We start from the raw sequence: 15,147 nt of genomic DNA, 5'->3' as shown, positions 1-15,147 counted from the left end.
GCATTTGGATCTGTTTGCAGGGTTTTCCCAGGTCCTGGGTTGAGGAAGATGTATGTCAGGGACTGGATATTGTGGTGGATTGTGTCAGCTCCCAAGAAAAGAGTGGGGATGCCAAGCCCCGGGGGTGGCAATGAAGAGGGTGAGTGTTGGGTCCAACAGCATCAGTGGTAAGGGAGTGTCAGTTTTAGGGAATGTTGATATTGCATTGGCCTCCATCCAATCTGATTATGTCACAGTCTTTGGATTGTGGCCATTGAAATCTGCATGTGTTCCCTCGGGAAATGAATGTGGTTTGAGCAGTTCTGGGTGGTCCTCAGTAAGTATGTGTATGAACGTAATGGAAATTATCTTTTTGCGATCATGCAATAAACTATCTTGTTATAGAATTCAAATGCCTCTTCTGTTAAGTCTCACCAGTGGTTTATCCTCGATCAATAATAACTAGCCAGGCCTGAGACTCAGCTTTGATAAAGGAGGATTGGTGACAATGAACAACCCAGATCACAATACAACATGGTGAGCAGCTGCATGGATTCAAATGGAAAAAAAATGTTTTGAAGAAAGAGATTTAGCAATTTAAGAGCATTACCGTGTTAAGAAAGCTCAGGGTGTCAGCAAGGAGATAAAATGAAAAAACTGTTAGTGAGCAACAGTCAGGGGATCAACAGCAGGGATAAAACATCATTCGAAAAGCCATCCTTCATGATGAAGCTAGTAGAGACACAGGAGGAAACATATGGATTAGGGAAAGAAAGACAAAAGAAACAAAAAAAAACTGAGCATGGTACTGGAAGAAATGTATATTTCTGGATGTGGTACCAATCAACCAGTTGCTTTGTCTTGGATGGTGTCAAGCTTTTTGAGTGTTGGTGGAGCTACACTCATCAGGGCATGTGAAGACTATTCAATCACACTCCTGACTCATGCCTTGTAGATAGGAGACTGATTTTAGGAAATCAGGAGGTAAGTTCCTTGCTGCAGAATTCCTAGCTTCTGGCCTGCTCCTATAGCCAAAGTACTGGTCAGGTCAGTTCCTGGTAAGTAGTAACCCCAAGTTACTGATACTAGAGCATTCAGCAATGGCAATGCGATTGAATTATCAGATTCTCTCTCATTGGGGATGGCCATTGCCTGGTACTTACATAGTGTGAATGCTGTTTGCTATTTGTCAGACCTAGTCTGGATATTGTCTTACTGTGCATGGGTATGGATAGCTTCAGTATCTGAGGAGTTGTGAATGAACATTGTGCAATTATCAGTGAACATTCTCCACTTTTGACCTCATGATGGAGGGAAGGACATTGTTGAAAGAGCTGAAGATGGCTGTGCTGAGGAAACTGCCCAGAGGAACTCCTGAAGAGATGTCCTGGAGCTGAGATGATTAACCTTCAACGTTATCTTTTATCCTCGGTATGACTCCAACCTGCAAAGAGGTTTCCCTCCTGAGTGTCAGTCAGTAGGTTAGTACGAAGCAAGTGCTGCTTGTTAGGACAGTTGATAACACCTTCCTTCACATTACTGATGATCAAGGGCAGACTGATGCAGCAGTAATTTTCCAGCTTGGATTTGTCCTGTTTTGTATATACAGGAATATACTCGAAGCCAGCGTTACCATTGTACTGGAACAGCTTTACTCAGGCTGTGACACGCACTGGAGCACAAGGCTTTAGTACAATGCCAGAATGTTGCCTAGTCCCATCATCTTTGTAGTATCCAGTGTCTTCAACTGGTTCTTGATATCACATGGAGTGAATCAAATTGGCTGAAAACTGGTATCTGTGATGCTGGGCACTCCCAGAGGAGGCCAAGGTGGATCCACTCAGCATTTCTGGGTTAAGGTCTTTGTCAATTTTTCAACTTTATCTGCGACACTGGATTCCTTCATCATTGAGGATGGTGATTATTTTGGAGCTTGCTCATCGAGTGAGTTGTTTATTTGTCCACCACCATTCAGAACAGGCTTTCAGCAGATTGCTGAGCTAAGATCAGGTCTGTTGATTGTGAAAGCACTTATCTTTGTCTATCACTTTCCGTTTATGCTGGTTGACGTGCAAGTACTCCTGTGTTTTTGCTTCATTGCACCTCATTTTTCAAGATGCTTTTGCTGCTCCTGGCATGCCCTTTTTGGTCTTCATTGAACCCAGGATTGATCCTCCAGCCTGATGGTAATGACAGAGTGGAGGAATATGACAGACATATGGGTACAGACTGTGATTGAGTCCAATTTTGCTGCTACCTTGCACTTACAGCTGCTCATGAGTAGTCATTCTTGAGTTGCTAGATTGGATCAACATCTATCTATTTAGCATGTGGTAGTGCCACATAACACCATGGAGAGTATCCTAAATGTGAAGATGGGATTTCATCTCCACAAGGACTGTGTCCTGGTCTCTCCTCCAAGTACTCACATGGACAGGGGCATCAGCAGCGGGCAGATTGGTGACAGTGAGGTCAAGTATATATTTCCATTGTGTAGATTCCCTCACCATTTGCCCAAAAGCAGACTGGCAGTTACGTCCTTCAGGAGTTGACCAGTGAGGTCATCAGTGCTACTGCCAAGTCACTCTTGGTGATGGACATTGAGGTCTCACTATAAACCGAATCATCACAAGCTTAGGTTGATAGTGGCAAGTAACATTCATAACAATCATATACCAGGCAATGAGCATCTCCAACAAGAGACAGTTATATGATCTGATCTTGACATTCAAAGGCACTACTATTGCCTTCACTTTCAACATTTTGCACATTACCATTGACCAGCAGTTGTACTGTGCTAACCAAACAAATACTGTTCCTCCAATGCTTCAGTTAGTAACTCACCTCCTGACTCCTCAAAACCTGTTCATCATCTACAAGTTACGAGTCATGAGTGTGGGGCAATTCTTCACACTCTCCATCTAGCTCCAGAAACACTCACGAACCTCCACCTACCACAAAGCACCATGCTTGCTTGCCACCTTATGCAGCCCCTTCAACATTCCCTCTCTCCACCACTGGCCATGGTACACTGCAGTAAATTACTAACACTTTTTGATACCCCTTTCTAACCAAACACCTCTCCTCCGTGGTAGAACAAGGGCAGCAAAAGCATGGTAACACCACCAGCTGCACATTCCTCTCCAACCTCCACATGTACAATGATGACTTGGAGCTAAAATGTTGTTCCCTTATTGTTACTGGGTCAAATGCCTGAAACTCCCTTCACAAGAGCATCATGTGTGTACCTACACCAAATGGACTTGTGCAGTGCAAGCAGACAGCTCACTAGCACCCTCTTGAGGGCAAGTAGAAATGAGAAATAATTGCTGTCCCATTCAGCAATGCCCAAAAATCATGAATAAATAAAATCCAGTCCAGAACTCCCACAATATTCATGCTAATGTCCTTGTGTACAAATCCTTCTGCTGTCTCACCTCTCTCTGGCTCTGTCACTTCCTCCAGTCTGTAATCCTCGAAGATCTCACATTTTTCCAAATCTGAGTCATTGATCCCTGGACCTGCTGATTTGTTGATTCACTGTATTGTTTGTGCACTTACATAGGAGTCATGGATTGGGAAGAACCCATCACACAATGATACCTGCACCGATAAATAGTATAAATTAGTGTTTGTTTTCATACAGATGTGACAATATATGGTATGACTCCATGACTTTATTATGGCCTTTTACATCTCCTCCATATCCGTTGGGTCTGTGCCTACAACTGTCAGACCAGAAGCTTGAGAATTCCTTCCGATCTACCTTGCTACCTTTCCCTCCTGCTTTATAATGCTGCCTAATGCCAACCTGTTCAGCTAAACTTTTGTTCACTTCCCCGAATGTCTTTTGGTGACTTGGTACCATGTTCCTTCTGGTGATAGCTTGATGAAGAGCCTTGGGACATTTTACTACACAAGGGTCAATATGGGTTATCTATCAGTTACTGATTCTGATAAAATGAGAGACATGGAATAGCCTCAGTCAATTATTCATTACTCATGCCGATGAGACTGATTGAACCACATTTGTTCAGTGCTTTCCCTCATCTTATTGGAGAAGGACCATCAGAAACTCAGATTGAAGATATTTTACAACCTCTGTCAGATAAATCGTCAGAATTGAGAATAGCATGTTTTCACTCTGGCTCAGTACATACTAAATAAAACTGAAAGAACTGTGGATGCTGTAGATCAGAAACAAAACCAGAAATTGCTGGAAAAGCTCAGCAGGTGGCATGGTGACTCAGTGGTTAGCACTGCTGTCTCACAACACCAGGTACCTGGGTTCAATTCCACCCTCGGGAAACTGTCTGTATGGAGTTTGCACGTCCTCCCTGTGACTGTCTGGGTTTCCAGCTGGTGTTCCGGTTTCCTCCCACAGTCCAAAAATGTGCAACTTAGGTGGATTGTTCATGTTAAATTGTCCATAATGTACAGGGATGTGTAGCTTAGGTGTGTTAGCCATGGGAAAATCAGGCTGTAGGGAAAGTATAGGTTTCGTTGGGAGGATCGATATGGACTTGTTGGGCTGAATGGCCTGTTTCCACACTGTCGGCACTCCATAAAGTCTGGCAGCATCTGTGGAGGGAAATCAGAGTTTTCCGGTCTGGGATCCTTCCTCAATACTGATGCTGCCAGACCTGTTGAGCTCTTCCAGCAATTTCTGTCTTTGTTACAGTACATTCTAAGATGGCTGACCAGTCTGATGTATGATCTTGGTGTTTGAAGGATTGAATCGTTGAGTTACTCAGAGGGTACTGTGTGCTCCATCCCTGCCTTGCTTTGGCCTCAACATTCTCTGATCGAAATCCGTCCAATCACTCATTGCTTCCCTGAAAGCCTGTTCTCCATTCTGAGTGGTAGTGAGCTAGGCTCATTGAGAAACCCTTCACATCATGCTTCGATAATATCACTGAAGCATCTCCTCTACTCTCCTGGGAATCTCTTGCCGTGACGTTCAGAGAAAAGCAGTTGCTCAGGAACTTGTGTCAGGTTTGTGAATGAAATGACACACCCAGTGAAGCTGGTTCTGGTGATGACTGCTGTTTACACTGGGAATGTTGGTTAGGGACAAGAGGCTGGCAACTCATTTACAGAATTTAGTGGAGTCAGTGGTAACTGTAAAATTCAAACTGTTACTATTGATTAGAGAAATAAGAGAGCAAAACATATTCTTCTGTCTACATTCACACTTGTTACATTAATACAATGACTTCATTTATCATATATTTACATCTACAGTCGCATCAACCTCAAGCAGCCCATATTACCCAGTGGCACAGGCTACATAATGGTAGAGCCTTCACCTCGACCATACATCTCTCACTATGAAATTGTAGATTTGGTATATCAGAGGAAGTATGAATTGTCATATGAGGTAGTTGAACTGAAAGGGTTAACTCGCATTGGCTTGCTGCTCCCTGAGACAATCAATTGCAAATCACTAGCTCAACCCTCTACAATCATGTCACAGAAACACAGCTGTGCCCTTTCAGAAATAACAATGTCTTTTACATTGTGCAAATTCAGGTTAGCTGTCGTTAACCTGAAGCTCATATAACCTGTTATTAATTGTAATAAACCACCTCTTGTTACTCTATTTAAAGGCCTTTTTGCAACAAAACTTATTATGGTTAATCCTTTATCACTTAATGCTGGTAAGTATCATAGACTAATATTGCAAGAAAGATTGGTGCCAGAAGTTTTATTCTCATCACTTCCAAAGTAGTGGCAAGCTGCACAGAGAGTGCTGCCCCTTACAACCTGGTGTTTGGGGATACAGATTCCTGTCTTCAAATCTAAATAAACTATTGGGAAAAAGGATCGAAATGATCTGAAAAGAAGAAAGTGGTCTTCAGACAATAAGTGAGTAGTCACTCTAAGAGTGTGTCAGTGTTAAAAAGACAGTCAGCCTCTGTAACAGTTGTAGCTCTAGTCAGTCTGGACTAGAAAAGTTGCAGTAAAATGCAGCCTTTCTTTTAAAGCTTGAAACAGCCAAAACCACAAGTTTTCACGTGTGAAAATGTTAGTAAGGACTAGAAAGTGTTGTTTGTCTCAAGGTTAGTACGCAATATACCATTATGGAAAAAAGTGAAAGAACTTCAGATGCTGGAAATCTGAAACAAAAACAGAAATTGCTGGCAAATCTCAGCAGGTCTGGCAGCAGCTGTGGAGAGAAATCAGAGTTAACGTTTCAGATCCAGTGACCCTTCTTCAGAACTGTATGTAATCCTGAGTAAATATGAACTGGTCCCAGAGGCAAATTGTTAAAATTGTCAAACCTTCCATTACTGGCCTCAACAAAATTATATTGAATTCCAAAGGGCTAATGAACTTTATTTCAAGTTGTTTCCAGGGATTTAAGTTAGATCACACCAATTAGAACCTCAGAGATGTGATTCTCCTTATATTCAAAATCTTTCTTCCAGTTTCCATAAAATCTGAGAGAGTCATAGAGCCACAGCACGGAAACAGACACTTCACTCCAAGTCCATGCCACATGTAATTCCAAACTAAACTATTGCCACCTCCCCCCTCCTGGGCAAAAGTGAGGTCTGCAGGTACTGGATATCAGAGTCTAGATTAGAGTAGTGATGGAAAAGCACAGCAGGTCAGGCAGCATCTGAGGAGCAGGAAAATCGACGTTTCGGGCAATAGCCCTTCACCTGCCTGCTCCTGGCCCATATGGAATAACAGTCTCCAAAGCCAAGCAGTGGGCCATCATCACAGATGACTGTGAATTAATACACAGAACCCACCAGCTTCCCATTTTGGTTTCTTGTTTTAAATGTCATGGATTTATCTGTCTTTCTCCTCCAGAACTTAGCTTTTCTCATAAGCCTGTTTTGCCTTAACATTGGTATACAAGAATGATACCTGGACTGCAGGGAATTTGTTTGAGGAAAGATTACATAAATTATGGATATTTTCTCTAGAATTTAGAAGGTTGAGGGGTGCTCTGATTAAAGTCTTCAAGATATTAACAGGAAAAGACCGGGTAAATGAAGATAATCTGTTTACACTGGCTGGGGCCAGTGCCTGATTAAGGGAAGGACCATTCAGGAGAGATGTTTGGAAGCATTTCAACACACAAATGGAGGTAGATATTTGGAATTCTCTTCCACAAAGCTCAATCAATACAGGATCAGTTGTTAATCTTAAATCTGAGATAGATAAAGTTTTGTTATGCAAAAGTGTTAAGGTATATGTGCCAAAGTCAAGTGTGTCATATTAGGCCACAGATCAGCCATGATCTCATTGAATAGTAGAAAGGCTCAAAGGGTTGAATAGCCTACTGGTGTTCCCATGTTCCTTTGTAACACTGTCATTGTTCAGAGGGACCAGAGCAGTTAACACCATATTGGCTTGGGAAGGGGTCCTGAGCACTATCTGATGAGGGAGAGGGTGATAAGCATTGGTGCTGGCATGATCACCAATGGATTTATAACAGTTATACACCTCAGCAAGCTGTGAAAAACTCTAAAATATCTGTGTGTAAAGCTAGGGTAAGTATAGGACAAACCTCCCAGGTCTGAGTCTCTGGCCAATCACACAGCAATCTTAGTAGGATCAAACCAACAATGATAGGATTAAACTTGCTATAAGACTGTCAAGTGTATGCCAGAATTGGCCATTCTGCCCATCAAGTCTGCTCTGCCATTCCATGAGGTCATGACTGATCTAATAATCCTCAATTCCACTTTCCTGCCTTACTCCAGTAACCCTTGATGCCCTAACCAAATAAGGTTTTGTCTATCACAGCCTTTACTATAATTAATGATGCCTTCTGTGTGAAATAATTTGACAGATTCACTCTGTTGTCACCTGTGTTCTAAGTGTGTAGTCCCTAACTCTGAGAATATATCCTCTAGATCTGGCTTCTTCGAAAAGAGGAAATAACCTCTTTACATCTACTCTGGTGAAACCTCCAAAGAATCTAAATCTCCAAAGTATGTTTCAATAATGTAATTTCTTACTCTTGTAAACTCCAATGAGTATAGGCCCAACCTTCTCAATTTCTTCCCCAGACCCTAGACTGACCTAATGAACCTTCTCTGGACTGCCTCTAGTGCTAGTATATCTTTCTTTAGATAAAGGAACTAAAACTGTGCACACTATTCCAGATGTGGTCTCATGAATACCTTGAATAAATTGAGCAAGACTTTTTTATATATTGACCTTAGTATGTCATTTTCTTTTGGTATAAATGTCAACTTTCCATTTGCCCTCCCAATTACCAGCTGAAATTATAAGCCATCTTTTTATTATTTATGCATGAAGACCCCCAATCCATCTGTGCTGCAGCTTTCTGCAGTCTTTCTCCATTTAAATAATAAATGCTGCTCAGTTCCCACAAATGAATAAAAAAAGATATTCAGCTTCTCTATGCTTCCTGCCAAAGTTCCAAACCACGTTTTTCACATTATATTCCAGCTGCCATATTTGTGTCCACTCACTTAACTTGTCTATATCCCTCTGCAGACTCTTTTCTGTCATCCTCATCAGATGCCTTCACATGTTTGTCATTCACAAATCTGGCCATATTCACTTCCCTCAAAATCATTAATATAGACAAGAAATAATTGTGGACACAGAAATTGCTGAAGAAACTCAGCAGGTCTGGCAGAATCTGTGGACAGAAAACCGAGTGAAGACTTTGGAGTCAGTGACCCTTCTTCAGAATGCTTGGTAGTTAGGTAAAGGTTGGTATTTATGCAGAAGATGGGGTCGGGTGAGGGCTAAAAGATAGAACCCAAATAAGAGACTGACATTGCAAAATAAATAGATAGAAATTTCAGTGAAGTACTCAATTGAATCTTTGGAATCCATTGGTGCTTTCTCCTATGCAAATGTGCTTTTATACATCAAGAATTACAGAACACAGCTTTGGCTGTAAAATATGCTTGAGTTACTCAAAATTGGTACAGACGTGTGTGCATCCCAGGATTATGGACTGAATACATAATCAATACAGATATGCCAGGAAGTGTTCATATTCTCTATATTCTATAGCAAGGAATGCTATAATCGATATGTGTTGCGTTGGAAAATCACAGCACGTCAGGCAGCATCCGAGGAGCAGGAGAATCAACATTTCGGGCATAAGCCCTTCATCAGGAATGTGGTTGGGGGCGGGAAGTGGGCCGAGAGATAAATAGGAGTGGGGCTGTGGGGAAGGTAACTGGGGAGGTGATAGGTAGATGGAGGTGGGGGTGATGGTGATAGGTCGAGGGAATGGTGAAGTGGGAAGGTGGGAAGGAAGATGGACAGGTAGGACAGGTGCCAAGTTGGAGAATTGGATCTGGGATGAGGTAGGGGGAGGGCAATGTACAGTGTGTACTTGCAATTGCCAGTGAAAAGAACTTGGAAGGGGGACTAATTCAAAGAAGCCAGTGGTTAGGATGTGGGAATGAGGTGTTACTTTCATATTTTATTTACTGTTTTCTTTAATGGAGAAAGTTAAATAGTCTATATAGACTGCCATATACACAGCACGCTATATTTAATAGAACATGATCACATTTTCCAAATTTATCCTATTTAGTGGCCTCACCATCACCCAGATGAGCTGAGCTCTCCCAGTGCAGACCAAGCATTAACAGTGGGACTTCCTTCTCATGACAGCTCAGTGACAACAACTGGTGTATTTACCCACTGACACAGCCTTGTTCAGAATATTACTCAGATTCGTTTTCTCACTGTGCATGTGTACTTCCTGTAGCACCAGCTAATGGTCCTCCTGGGATTGCCACTACCATGGAATCTGTGATTAAATGAATGAAAATATATTGATAATTGAAGGTGTAGTGCATCATGATTTTCCTGTCTTTCTCCCTTTATTTTCAGCTCCGGCTCTTGGAAAATGTGTCCGGGGACAGCCCATTGTATCACCATCTGGTTTTTATTATAAGGACCAGTGGATGTCAACGATCTGCGATATTTACCACTTTGACACTCCTGCAAAAATGACAGACTGTCTTTGTCGAAAAAGAGTTTCTCTGTTTGGAGATTCCACTATGCGTCACTGGTTTGAATACTTGATACAAACAGTTCCAGGTTAGGTGATTATTGTGTCTATCTGTTAGTTTCTATCATTTTGTACTAATTTGAAAATCTGTCTGTATGACCTTATGTGCATCCATCCACCTGTCCATCTGTTAGCCTATCTCTGTCAGTTGGCTTGTCTATCTTTCTTTATTATCATGTCTGAAGCATAGATTATATATAAAATACATATATGACATTTGAAAATTGTCAATTGTACTTGTTAATTTGTTAAAAGTATTCACTGTCTTCTATGACCAAGTCAATTTGTAACCAACTTATTGACTCACAGTAGATCTCACGTGACCTAATCTTCTGGACAAGCCTACAATGACGGACCTTGTCAAATACTTTAGTAAAGTCCATGTAGACAACATCGACTACCCTTGTCAATCGTCTTTCTCACTTCCTCAAAAACCTCAATGAAATTTGCGGGATGAGAATTTCCCCACACAGAGCCGTGCTGAGTATTCCTAATAAGTCAATTGTCTTCCAAATGCAAGTAAATTGTGTCCCTCAGAATACTGTCCAAGCATTGTCGGGCCACTGATGTAAGGCTCACCAGCCTATAATTTTCTGGATTATCCCTGTTGTCCTTCTTAAATTCAGGAATGACATTGGTGATTCTCCAGCCCCTGCAGACCTGGCCTGTGTCTAAGGAGTATACAAGCATCTCTGTCAGGCCCCAGCAATCGTCGCCCTTATCTCCCTCAGTATCCTGAGATAGATCCTATCTGACCCGGGGACATATTACTTGAATGTTTTTTCAGGACACACAACACCTACTCCTTTTTAACATCAACATGCCCTGGAATATTAACATACCCCTCCCTAATCTTACCATCATCCATGTCTTTCTGCTTGGTGAATACTGATGTGAAACACATATCAAGGACCACCCCCACTGCCACTGGATCCAAACATAATTTTCCACCTTTGTCCTTGACTGGACCTACCCTTTCCCTGGTTACCCTCTTGATTTGATTTGAGTAATTATTTTGTTATAAAATGCAGTGAAAAGTGTTGTACAGGGTCGCTACTCTCCGGTGCCATGTTAAATAAATTATAACATTGAATATAAATGCAGAAAAATAAAGAATTTTAAGAAGTGTTCACCTTTACAGCCCTTCTTGTTAAATTCTCCACCATGGGCCATGGGCCTAGTGTTGAGAGTGAGGTGCTGGAAAGGCACAGCAGGTCAGGCTGCATCTGAGGAGCAGGAGAATCGACATTTCTGGCATATGCCCTTCATCAGGAATGAGGTTTGTGGGCTGGGGAGTTAGAGATAATTAGGAGGGAGGTGGGGTTAGGAGGAAGGTAGCTAAGAATGCAATCGGTAGATGAAGGTGAGGGTAAGGTGATAGGTTGGAGCAGATAGATAGGAGAGGTGGTGGACAGGTCAGGAGGGTGGTGCCGAGTTGGAGGCTTGGGACTAGGATAATAGACAATAGACAGTAGACAATAGGTGCAGGTATAGGCCATAGGGCCCTTCGAGCCAGCACGACCATTCATTATGATCATGGCTGATCATCCACAATCAGTGTCCTGTTCCTGCCTTATCCCCATAACCCTTGATTTCACTATCTTCAAGAGCTCTATTCATCTCTTTCTTGAAAGTATCCAGAGACTTGGCCTCCACTGCCTTCTGGGGCAGAGCATTCCATATATCCACCACTCTCTGGGTGAAGATGTTTCTCCTCAACTCTGTTCTAAATGGCATCCCCATTATTTTTAAACTGTGTTCTCTAGTTCTGAACTCAGCCATCAACAGAAACGTACTTCCTGCCTCCAGAGTGTCTAATCCTTTAATAATCTTATACGTTTTAATCAGATCCCCTCTCATCCAAGCCCAGTTACTCCAATCTTTCAACATATGATAGTCCCGCCATTCTGGGAATTGACCTCGTGAACCTACGCTGCACTCCCTCAATAGCCAGAATGTCCTTCCTCAAATGTGGAGACTAAAACTGCACGTAATACTGCAGGTGCGTCTCACCAGGACCCTGTACAGCTGCAGAAGGACCACTTTGCTCCTCTACTCAATTCCACTTGTTACGAAGGCCAGCATGCCATTAGTTTTGTTCACTGCCTGCTGTACCTGCATGCTTGCTTTCATTGACTGATGTACAAGATCACCTAGATCTCATTGTACTTCCCATTTATCTAACTTGACTCCATTTAGATAGTAATCTGCCTTCCTGTTCTTGCCACCAAAGTGGATAACCATACATTTATCCACATTAAACTGCATCTGCCAGGCATCCGTCCACTCAGCTATCCTGTCCAAGTCACCCTGTATTTTCACAACACCCTCCTCACATTTCACCCTGCCACCCAGCTTTGTGTCATCAGCAAATTTGCTATTATTACTTTTAATGCCTTCATCTATATCATTAATGTGTATTGTAAACAGCTGTGGTCCCAGCACCGAATCTTGTTGTACCCCACTGGTCACTCCCTGCCATTCTGAAAGGGACCCATTTATCATTACTCTTTGCTTCCTGTCAGCCAGCCAATTTTCAATCCAAGTCAGTATTTTGGCTCAAATACAATATGCCCTTATTTTGCTCACTAATCTCCTATGTGGGACTTTATCAAAGATTTTCTGAAAGTCCAGGTACACTATATCCACTGGCTCACCCTTGTCCATCTTCATAGTTACATCCTCAAAGAAATTCCAGAAGATTAGTCAAGCATGATTTCCCCTCCATAAATCCATGCTGACTCTGACCTATCCTGTTACTGCTATCCTTTATAATTGACTCCAGCATCTTTCCCACCACTGATGTCAGGCTAACCAACCTTTTATTCCCTGTTTTCTTTCTCCCCCCTTTCTTGAAAAGTGGGACAACATTAGCCACCCTTCAGTTTACAGGAACTGATCCTGAATCTATAGAACATTGGAAAATGATTACCAATGCGTCCACGATTTCTAAAGCTACCTTCTTAAGTACCCTGGGATGTAAACCATCAGGCCCCAAGGACTTATCAGCCTTCAGACCTAACAGTCCATCCAACACCAATTCCCTTCAGTTCATCCATTACCCTGGGTCCTTCAGCCTCTATTACATCTTGGAGATTATTTGTGTCTTCTCCAGTGAAGACAGATCCAAAGTACCTGTTCAACTCTTCTGCTAATTCCTTGTTCCCATAATAAATTCACCCGTTTCTGTCTTCAAGGGCCCAATTTTAGTCTTAACCATCTTTTTTCTTTTCACATACCTAAAACAGCCTTTACTATCCTCCTTTATATTTTTGGCCAGTTTACTTTCGTACCTCATTTCTTCTCCGCGTATTGCCTTTTTAGTTATCCTCTGTTGCTCTTTAAAAATTTCCCAGTCCTCCAGCTTCCCGCTCATCTTTGCTATGTTATACTTCTTCTCTTTTATCCTTATACAATCCTTAGCTTCCCTCATCAGCCACGGCCACCCCTACCTCCCCTTTTTGGATCTTTCTTCCTCTTTGGAATGAACTGATCCTGCACCTTCTGCATTATATCCAGAAATACCTGCCATTGTTTCACTGTCATCCCTGCTAGGGTATTGAACCATTGAATATTGGTCAGCTTTGCTGTCATAGCTCCATAGTTCCCTTTGTTCAACTACAATACTGACACTTCCGATTCTCCCTTCTCCCTCTCAAATTACAGATTAAAACATATTATAATATGGTCATTAACTCCTAATGGCACCTTTACTTCGAGGTGTCTGATCAAATCCGGTTCGTTGCACAACACCAGATCCAGAATTGCCTTCTCCCTGGTAGGCTCCAGTACAAGTTGTTCTGAGAATCCATCTCAGAGGCACTCCACAAACTCCCTTTCTTAGGGTCCAGTACTACCCTGACTCTCCCAGTCTACCTGCATGTTGAAATCCCCATAACAACTGTAGTAATACCTTTGCAACAGGCCAATTTCAACTCCTTATTCAGCTTACACCCTACATCTGGACTACTGTTTGGGGGCCTGTAGATAACTCCCATTAGGATTTTTCTACCCTTAGAATTTCTCAGCTCCATTCATACTGATTCTGCATCTCCTGATTCTATGCCCCCCCCTCGCAAGGGACTGAATATCATTCCTCACCAATAGGGCCACTCCACCCCCTCTGCCCATCAGTCTTTCGATAGTACGTAGAGCCTTGAATATTCTTTTCCTAGGCCCTGTCCACTTGAAGCCACGTCTCGGTTATCCCCACAACATCGTACCTGTCAATTTCCAACTGAGCCTTAAGCTCATCCACCTTATCTCTTATGCTTCGTGCATTCATTTATAATATTTTTAATTTGTTGCTCCCCTCACCCTTCCTATGAATCCCTATTTCACTTGACCATACTGTATGATCCATTCTTGAGTTTTCTGCTCCGTTGATTCTGTTGTCTTTCTGAACTTCTCTTATTCTCACTTTCCCTTTAACTTGCTTCTTAAATTTCCAGTTCCCCCCCCCCCCACTACTTAGTTTAAACATACCTGTGTTGCAGTGGCAAACCTGCCTGACAGAATGCCGGTCCCCCACCTATTAAGGTGCAACCTGTCCCTCTTGTATAATTTATCTTTACTGCAAAATATACCCCAGTGATCCAAGAATTTAAATCCTTGCTTCCTCCACCAGTTCCTCAGCCACACATTCAAATCCATTATCTCCCTGTTCCCGCCCTCTCCAGCCCAAGGAACTGGAAGCAAACCGGAGATAACCACCCTGGAAGTCCTGCTTTTCAGCCTTCTTCTGAATTCTCTGAAGTCCTCTTCTTCTTCCCAACGTCATTTTTGTGCCGACATGCACCACCTCTGGCTCTTCACCTTCGCCCTTGAGGATTCCCTGCACTGTGTCTGTGATATCCTGTATCCTGGATCCTGGCATCAGGAAGGCAAGACACCATCCTCAAATCCCGGCTGTTGCCGCAAAAACCCTTTTCAGTCCCTCTCACTGTGGAATTCCCTATTACCACGGCTCTGCATGAAGCCTGACTCCTCAGCCTTGCCTCCACGCCAACATTCGATTGGCAGACCTGTCCGCCTCCAGACTGGCAGTGTTGTCTGTCTCAACAGTTTCCAAGAGAGTCAACCTGTTCACGAGAGGTACTTCCTCCGGGGTGTCTTATACTACAATCATCTCTTCCTTG

This window comes from Chiloscyllium plagiosum, unplaced genomic scaffold (assembly GCF_037043375.1).
Source record: "Chiloscyllium plagiosum isolate Xiang-an unplaced genomic scaffold, Cpla_swu_hap1 HiC_scaffold_12, whole genome shotgun sequence".
Lineage (NCBI taxonomy): Eukaryota > Metazoa > Chordata > Chondrichthyes > Orectolobiformes > Hemiscylliidae > Chiloscyllium > Chiloscyllium plagiosum.
Note: the sequence above shows the minus strand (reverse complement) of the source record.